Source organism: Aphelocoma coerulescens, chromosome 5 (assembly GCF_041296385.1).
Source record: "Aphelocoma coerulescens isolate FSJ_1873_10779 chromosome 5, UR_Acoe_1.0, whole genome shotgun sequence".
In the NCBI taxonomy this organism is placed as follows: domain Eukaryota; kingdom Metazoa; phylum Chordata; class Aves; order Passeriformes; family Corvidae; genus Aphelocoma; species Aphelocoma coerulescens.
Window position 1 is genome coordinate 5,220,711 of NC_091019.1, and position 8,182 is coordinate 5,228,892.

Sequence of the window (8,182 nt, forward strand, 5' to 3'; positions counted from 1 at the left end):
GGCAAAGAGGATGGAAAAGGAAGCTGTGTGCCCAGTGGAAGCAAGGTCACAAGAAGAATACGGATGTCAGGAAAATTAGTCCTCAAACACCACAGCTGTACGTCCAAACAAGAGACAGAGCAGTCCTGTTACTTTGATCGAATAAAGGGAGAGGTCATGGGCATTTCCCACGGGATCTCTCAAGTTGATAGAGGACGCAGCTTCCTTTATCTCCTAATTTCCCAGCTGCATTTCCCTCTCTCTTTCCCCACTGGCTGAGCTACTTGAGAGGTACAGACTTCCCAAATGGCTTAATACAAACCCCCTTTCTAATGTCTACCCCCCTACCCCCCCCCATTCTTTTGCTCCTGTCTCTGTTCTTTTTCTCTAAATCCAGGGATTAGCAGAGTCTTGAGTGAGTAACAGTCTGTGTCAATTAGTGGAATTCCTATGGAATTTAGGGTTCCTCCCTTTGCTGCTTCTTTCACCTATCAGTATCTGGCTTTATCTACCATCAGGCCCACAGATAGTTTGTAAAGACACCTCCTTCTCATTCCTTCCCCAGAGATGTTTCTCGCCACTGTAGGGAGAACTTTGGTGCACTGAAAGCTCAGCTGGAGAGGAAGGTGGCCAGAAATGTGGGGCCCAATAAAAAGAGTGGTTTTAAATATATGCATGGAAAGAAACATTGTAGAAGTAACATTGTCCCCTTCCAGGATGTGGATGGTCACCTGACAAACAGGGCCAGGGACACAGCACAGGTGTTTAATGCATTCTTTGCCTCTGTCTTCAACACTCTTCCCTCCCTTCGCCGTGGAAAACGTGCACTGTACCAAGGGACACTGCAAAGTCCCTGAAGAGGGCAAGCCCTGCTCAGCAGAAAGCAAACCACCCCTGTTTGATCCACAGCATTCCCATGGTGCATCTGAACCCAGTGTGTGCCAGCAACTGGGAAAAAAGGAACCCTATGCCCGTCAAAACCAGAGCAGTGAGAGCACCATGAGCGCTCCTTGGGAAATCCTGACTTGTTTAGAACAGAGGCAACGCAGAAGTCGGTGAGCTGTTACAGAAAACTCTTCCTGCCCTCGACAGCCAGTTCAGGAGAGCTCCCCAGAGACACAGGAACTTCAACTCCCTTTGTCTCTGGAAGATCTTCGCAGGCACAGAGTAGTGGCTGTTGCCAGTTGGTACCGCTGCAGTGTCCTGGGAGCCATGGGCTTGACACTGGTGGCAGCAGCACTCTTCCTGATGTGCCACTTGCTGCAGGGAATGATTCACTGCAGCAGGCTGAGCTCCTGTTCTTGCTGCCAGGCTTTTTCTGGCCATGTGCATCCTTAGGCATGAGCTGGTTCTGCTGATCCCTGAGGTGGGCCCAGGGCTATGACGGCACAAAGGGGCTGAGCGCTGGCGAGAGGCGGGGCTGGGATGTCACCCGGCTGTCCTGGCCCACAGCACTGTGACATCACCGCGCAGTCGCTATGTAACACGGGCCAGCACCTGCAGCTGCCAGTGCAGTCGCGATGGGACGTGCCGGAGCCATGTGTGACGGTGTTGTCCCAGTGATTGTGCTTGTCCTGCTGTTGGCCGCTGTGGCTGTCTGGTGGGCCGTTGGCCACTGGCAACCACGGAGGCGGCAGACAAGGACAGCGAAGAGGCGCAAGCGCCCCGGGGTGCAGCCCAGAGGCTCACGGAGGAAGCGAGGAGCCTCTGCGGCTCCCAGGTCCTCCAGGCCTCGGGCCACCCCTCGCAAGCGGCCACGTGCTCCCGCGAGCCCCCTGGACAGCCCCTGCAGCTGCGGCCCCTGCGTGGCAGTGGCCCAGGAGCTGCAGGAACTGATGCTGCTGCTCTGGGCTCGCAATGGGACATGGGTGCCGCTCTACTCTGGGATGTGGCAGGCCTTGTGGAAAGAACTGGAGGAGCTGCTGAAGCGAGGCCACCTGCCCTGCTGTGGCTCGGCCAGCTCCTCCAGGAGCCTCCATCCCTTCAAGAGGCTGCTCCCAGCAAGATTCTCCATCCCTGGGAGAGCCTCAAGCCTTGCAAGGATGGCACACCATCAGAGAGCCGCCATCCAGGCAAGAAGCTCAGGCTGTCAGAGATCCTCCATCCCGCCAGGAGCGTCCGCTATCTCTGACAGCCTCCATCGCCCGCAGACGCTCCGTGAGACCTGCAGTCAGCCTGCAGAAAGTGCAGAGCCTGTGCACAGGTCTCCCAGCTCCCTTGGACTCATGGACTTCAACAACACGGGCACAACCCTGACAACTGACGTTGCCAGGGAAAGCCCAGAAGTCCAAGTGGGAGCCCAGCCCGATCCAGGGGAGCCTTGTCAGGAGCAGGTGCTGGAGCAGCGAGTGAGCTGGAGCCAGCAGTTGCCGGCCCACAGCTCCCAGGACGCTGTGCCGGCTGCGCCAGCTGGCAACAGCTCTTGCCTGGTGGCGGAGACGAGCCTCAAGACACCCAGGAGGTTCCTCCATCTCCAGGAAGCTGCTCCGAGACGGCCACCGACTACCAGGAAGGCCTTGCTGGTAGCAGGTGAGATCTGAGGAGCTCTTTGAGGCTCCCTTGGGGCTCTTGAGGGGCATCCGCAGGCCAGGCCAGGGCCCTTGAGAGCAGCCGAGTCCCTGGCTGTTTCCAGTGCTTCTGATGCCACAGCTTCAAAAAACCCCTCTCTGGTTTGCAGCTGCTCCTGACACCCCCCTGTGCGAGTCCTCGGGCTGTAGCCCCGGCAGTCCTCAAGAGCAGAGTCCAGCCCACGACGCCGGGGACAGCGACGGTGCCGCCCTGCCCCGCTGCCCTCCGGCTCCTGCAGCCGCCTCTGCGCGCTCCCCTGCCCCAGCTCTGGCGCTCGCCAGCCCGACGGCTGCAAGGCGGTGGCCGCTGCCCGGCGCGCAGCAGGAAGCAGGTCAGAGCAAGGTGGCCCGCGGTGGCTCGGCCCGCTTCACTCGCGGGCACTTGGCCGGGGGGGCCCTGGGCGCAAGGCTGATGGCTCGGTCTCGGTCGCAGGGCAAAAGAAGAAGCTGCAGGAGCTGTACCAGCTGGGCCCGCAGCTGGGCAGCGGTGGCTTCGGCACCGTTTTCTCGGGCATCCGCCTCTCGGACGGGAGCCCGGTAAGTGGCCGGGACGGCGGGGCGCGGGACGAGGGCCAGGGGCGGGGCAGGGCTTGAGCTCAGCCCCGTCTCTCGTGGGCTTGCAGGTGGCCATCAAACGCGTGGCCCGGGAGAGCGTGGTGCAGTGGTACGAGCTGGTGAGTGAGCGAGCGGGGCCACGGCGCCAGAGCGCCAGAGCGGGGCGTGGCGGGCAGGGATAAGGCCGGGCCCCGAGGGCGGGAGGCGGCGCAGGGCGGGGGGAGCGGGCGTGGGCTCAGCGTGCGAGCCGGAGCAGGGCGGGCCCGGGGATGCCAAACACCGGTGGTGGGGCCGGGCAGGGGGGCACCCCCCAAGCATCCCCTGGGCGGGAGGAAGCCCAAGCACCAGGGAGGCTGCCCAAGGGGGCACTGGGGCATCCCAGGCACGGGGCAGCACAGCAGCCCCAGGGCAGCATCAGGCCTGCTGGAGGCACTGTCTCCTCCCCACAGCCCGACGGCACCCGCGTTCCCATGGAGATTGTGCTCATGGAGAAGGTGGGCTCTGGCTGCCACAACATCATCCAGCTCCTCGACTGGTTTGAGCTGCCTGACAGCTTCCTGCTGGTCATGGAGCGTCCGGAGTCATCGCAGGATCTCCTGGACTTCCTGCTGGAGCAGGGCTTCCTGTGCGAGGAGATGGCGCGCTGGCTTTTCTGCCAGGTGCTGGAGGCCGTGCGGCACTGCACCGCCTGCGGCGTCCTGCACCGGGACATCAAGCCGGAGAACCTCCTCGTGGACCCGGAGAGTGGCGACCTGAAGCTCATCGACTTCGGTTGCGGCACCTTCCTCCAGGAGCAGGCCTTCACGCAATTTGCCGGTGAGCCCACAGGCCGGGCCCCGCTCCCAGTGCCAGGCACTGCACGGCCCCGTTCCCTCCTGGGCTGCGGGCTGCGGCATTCAGCCGGCTGCCGGCTGCCCTTTGGCACGGGCCAGATGCTGTGCCCCAGGAGCTGGCTGCCGGCCCTGCCCACAGAGGGGGGCTGCCAAAGCCAGGCCCCGGCCGCTCGGCTTGGCAGGCCCGCAAGGGCTTGGGCTGCTCCGCTGGCCTTGTCTGCCTTGCAGAACGGTTTCCTGGCTTTGGCCAATTGGCTGGGGGACGGCGGCTGGCCCCGGGGGGAAGTTGTGGCCACTGGTGCAGCCCCTGCTTCTGCCAGGAGGCTGGCACCAGGCTCTGGAAGGCAGCAGCCTGCGCCTGGACAGCGCCGCCTGTGTCCCCTAGGAACACACCTGTACAGCCCACCCGAGTGGATCTGCCTTGGCTGCTACCACGGCCATTCGGCGACCATCTGGTCCCTGGGCGTGCTGCTGTACGTCATGGTCTGCGGGAACGAGCCCTTCCAGGACGACCGTGGCATCGTGTCGGGGCAGCTCTTCTTCTGGCAGCAGGTCTCTCCAGGTTGGTGTCCGGCCTCAAGAAGGCAGGCTTTGGCAGATGGCCCCGCGCAGCCCAGCGTGGCCCTCACGCAGCTCCGCGGGAGGTCGATCTGCCCTCAAGGGCTGGCCGCAGGCGGCGGCCCGTGACCACGGTGGGGTCGGTGTGGCCCGCTTGGCTGCAGGAGGTGGCGCGTGTCCTGCCGTGCCGCTGTCCCGCAAAGGGCAGAGTCAGCCGGGAGGCCGGCACAGCTCTGAGCACACGCAGCACGGCCCGGGCCCTGCGGGCGCCGGGAGCAGCTGGGCAGGAGCCTTCTGCAAGTGACCGGCGCTTTCTGGCTTCTCTCCCCAGAGTGCCAACATCTGATCCGCTGGTGTTTGTCCAAGCACCCCGCGGACAGGCCAGCGCTGGAGGAGATCTTGCGCCACCCTTGGCTGCGGGGCGGGCGTCTTTGATGCCTTGCCGGAGCCTCTGCAGCACCCGGTTGCCGAGTCCCACGCAGGAGTGAGGACTCGAGAAATAAAAGAACCACAAACCCATGCCGGGGTGTCAAGTCTGCTCCTGGTTAGCAACTTCAGCTAAAGAACCCTCTTGGGAAAAGGGGTGATCAGAGTGTTCCCTTCAGCCTTTGTCAAGCTTTTGATGCCTTTCCTCCAGGCATCATGGCACTTTTGTGTCTTCAAGCACAGGCTGTAGTCCAGGCAGGAGGGGCTGTAACAAGCCAAGAAATGCAACAGTGAAACAACAGCCGCCCTTTCAAACTGAGGCGGCCACTTGGCTTCACCTGAAGTGATACGTGGGCTCATGTGTGCATTCCAAGGGCCAGCGGGTGGCAGGGACAGAGATGCTGCTCCTCTCCAATGCTGGGAGAAGAATCAGAAATGGCAAAAGGTCATTTCAGGTTGAGCCCTGACAAAACTCTTCCTCTTTCTTCCCCTGAAATGGGAGGCAGGGCTGCGCCTTTGACCAGCTGGGTCTGCAGCCTCGTAAGCCATGGGCATGGAGCCCACAGGAAATGTTGAGATGCTGGAGTTGCTCCCATGGTGCTGGGCCCATTGCAGCCCTCAAAATACCTTTCTCTACCCTCAAAACAACTGGTAGAGATGGAAAGTGCAGTAACCAGTCTAGCCACAGGAAAGCACCCAGGTGCCTTCCCTGGCCCTGTGGGCAGGTGCCAGCTGCAAACCTGTGCCACCTTCTGTCTACTGCCCTGACCTACCACTACAGGCTTTGGGAAAAAAACATACTTCTTCAGAAATGAGGAAGGGGCAGTCAATAGCTAACTCATGGAAGCACGAGTTAACTATTGGGAGACAGCAAACGTTAGTTCAGACAGCAGACTGTAATTACAAAACCTAAGAAACCAAATTTGCCCTACTCTTGTCAAGATAGAGGGCACAAGGATCATCTCAGAGACCGCTGAAACATTCCTCAAAGGACTACGCATGCCCAGGGAGAAAGGTGAAAAAGTTCACTGAGAGGAAGACTACTGGCCTTCATCAGAAAGGACCCCCGAGGAAGAGGAGAGGCCTTCCTCAGCGCGGCCACCAGGACACACAGCGCATGCGTGGCCCATATGCTAATGACTTCCGAGAAATAATTTGTATAACCACACCTGTCCCAAGGAATGTGATGAATATTCCTAATTTAACCCATAATACTTGTGTTGTAGAGAGCACCAGGTGTGTGTTTGGAGGAGCGATCCCCACACACCCGGCGCGCCGAATAAAGCAAATACCCGCTTCTCTGACTCTGTCTCTGAAGTGTCTCCTGGCCCGGTTGCGGCATGATTCAATTCCAATTAAAAGAATCCTCTAAAAAAATGGGACATTTCAGTGCCCCACTTCAGTTTAAACACTTTAAACATGGCATGCCTGCATGTTTCTTCTTTTTTCTTTCCCCTGGATCCTGCATTAGCCTTAAAATCTGCCGGGTAGAGCCGGTAGGGCACTGCAGCAGTGTAGTGCTTCCAGTCCTTCCCATCTTTGCTGCAACAACCGTGCTCGTCCCGAATGCAGCGCTGGGTGAGCAGAGTGGTCATGTAAACGATGTAGAAGTAAGGCAGGATGTGCTCAAAGCCACAAGCCAGGCAATAGGCCAGCGAGCCCATCAGGTCTCCCGTGCAGTTGAAATGACGTGCCCAGCCCCAAAAGCCAGAGGTCATCAGCTTGCTGTAGTGCTTGGGCCCATCCACGGACACGTAGGAGCACTCGATGGACTCCGGCTTCTTCCCCCAGATCCTGCACTTGCCATCGGTACGACGGAAGAGGTCCTTCTGGTGGTTGGTCATTCTGAAGATGGAATAGCCCAGCAAGCCCAGCATCAAGACCCCTACGGCATGGGCTGTGCACAGCTGGACAGGCTGGTAAACCAAATACAGACCCTGGGGAGCACAAAAACAATCAGACATTTACTTCCAACAGAGGCTCAGCATGCCAGACCAATTCCTTGACTACAGTGGCCCACAACAGACCAGAAGAAAGAGTAGAAAAATCTACTGCAACAGTAAAACTGCAGAAAACTTTCAAAAAACTCTGCATCCAACAGTTTCCTTCTCTCTTTCTCTCTCCAAAATTGCACTTCTTCCTGAAACAAGAAGAGAGAAGTTGCAAGGATGCAAACCGGACAGAAGGAAAAAGCAAGGAACAAAACACAAACAAACCACCGCTAACCAAAAGACCCTCAACAAGCAGGAGTAAAAAAAAAAAAGGAAACGGAAAGGATTTAGAAAAAAAGGAAACCAAAAGGATTCAGAAAAGTATACAGACACAACAGACAGTGACAGAAAGAGGCACAAAAGAAGGGCAGGAGAGGAAAAGATGTCCAATCTGGGCACGGACAGGAAGCCTTCCTACCCAGGAATTGTTACAAAGAATGTTGCAAGGATTTCTCAACAGTCAAACCGCCTAGAAACATTTAAGGTGCACATTAACCTGCTGAGAAGAATGTTTCTGCAAAGTTTCCTTCCTCTTAGCCCAAATCCACAGTGTCCACATTTTTACCTGCAAAGTAGAGAGGGAAGGCAACCAAACACAGTCTCCCCAGCCCAAATACCATCCCAAATGATCATGGCAGATAGCAATGGTTTTCAAGTACCAGGCTTCATTCCAAAAGAAGTCCAGAACAAAAATACCCTGCAACAGAATAATTTCACAGTAATAACAGAGCACTGTCACCAGTTACCCTGTTTAACAGCATCAGCCTAATGTCTGTGCTGCCTTGTGATGTGATCTCACAACTCATTGGTGGTTTTATGTTAGCACTTCAAAACCAGACGTTTCTGAACACAGTTAGGAAGAACTATCACATAAATACAAGCTATGTGGATACACAATATCTACCTACCTATCTATCTATCTACACAGATAAAGCAACAGTAGGATGACTAAGGCAAGTGTACAACTCAAGGACGAACGCTTGGGAAGTGAACTCACAGTTGATCAGCCCAATCTCTCTTCAGCTTAGAGTCACAGCGTTACAAAGAGGGCCGATAGAGCTCCTATTGAGCAGGCTTCCATTTCCACAGATCAGGCAATAAATCCAAAGAAGTCCCAGCACACCATCACTGAATGAGCTTGTTTCAGGCCAGGAAAAAACACTTCATTTTCATTTCCATAGAAGGACTTCTTTTCCTACTTTAATATTAGTTTACTTCCTAGCTGGTTTCCTAATTTCCTCCTTGGAATTTACCTGAAGGACATTGACAAGGA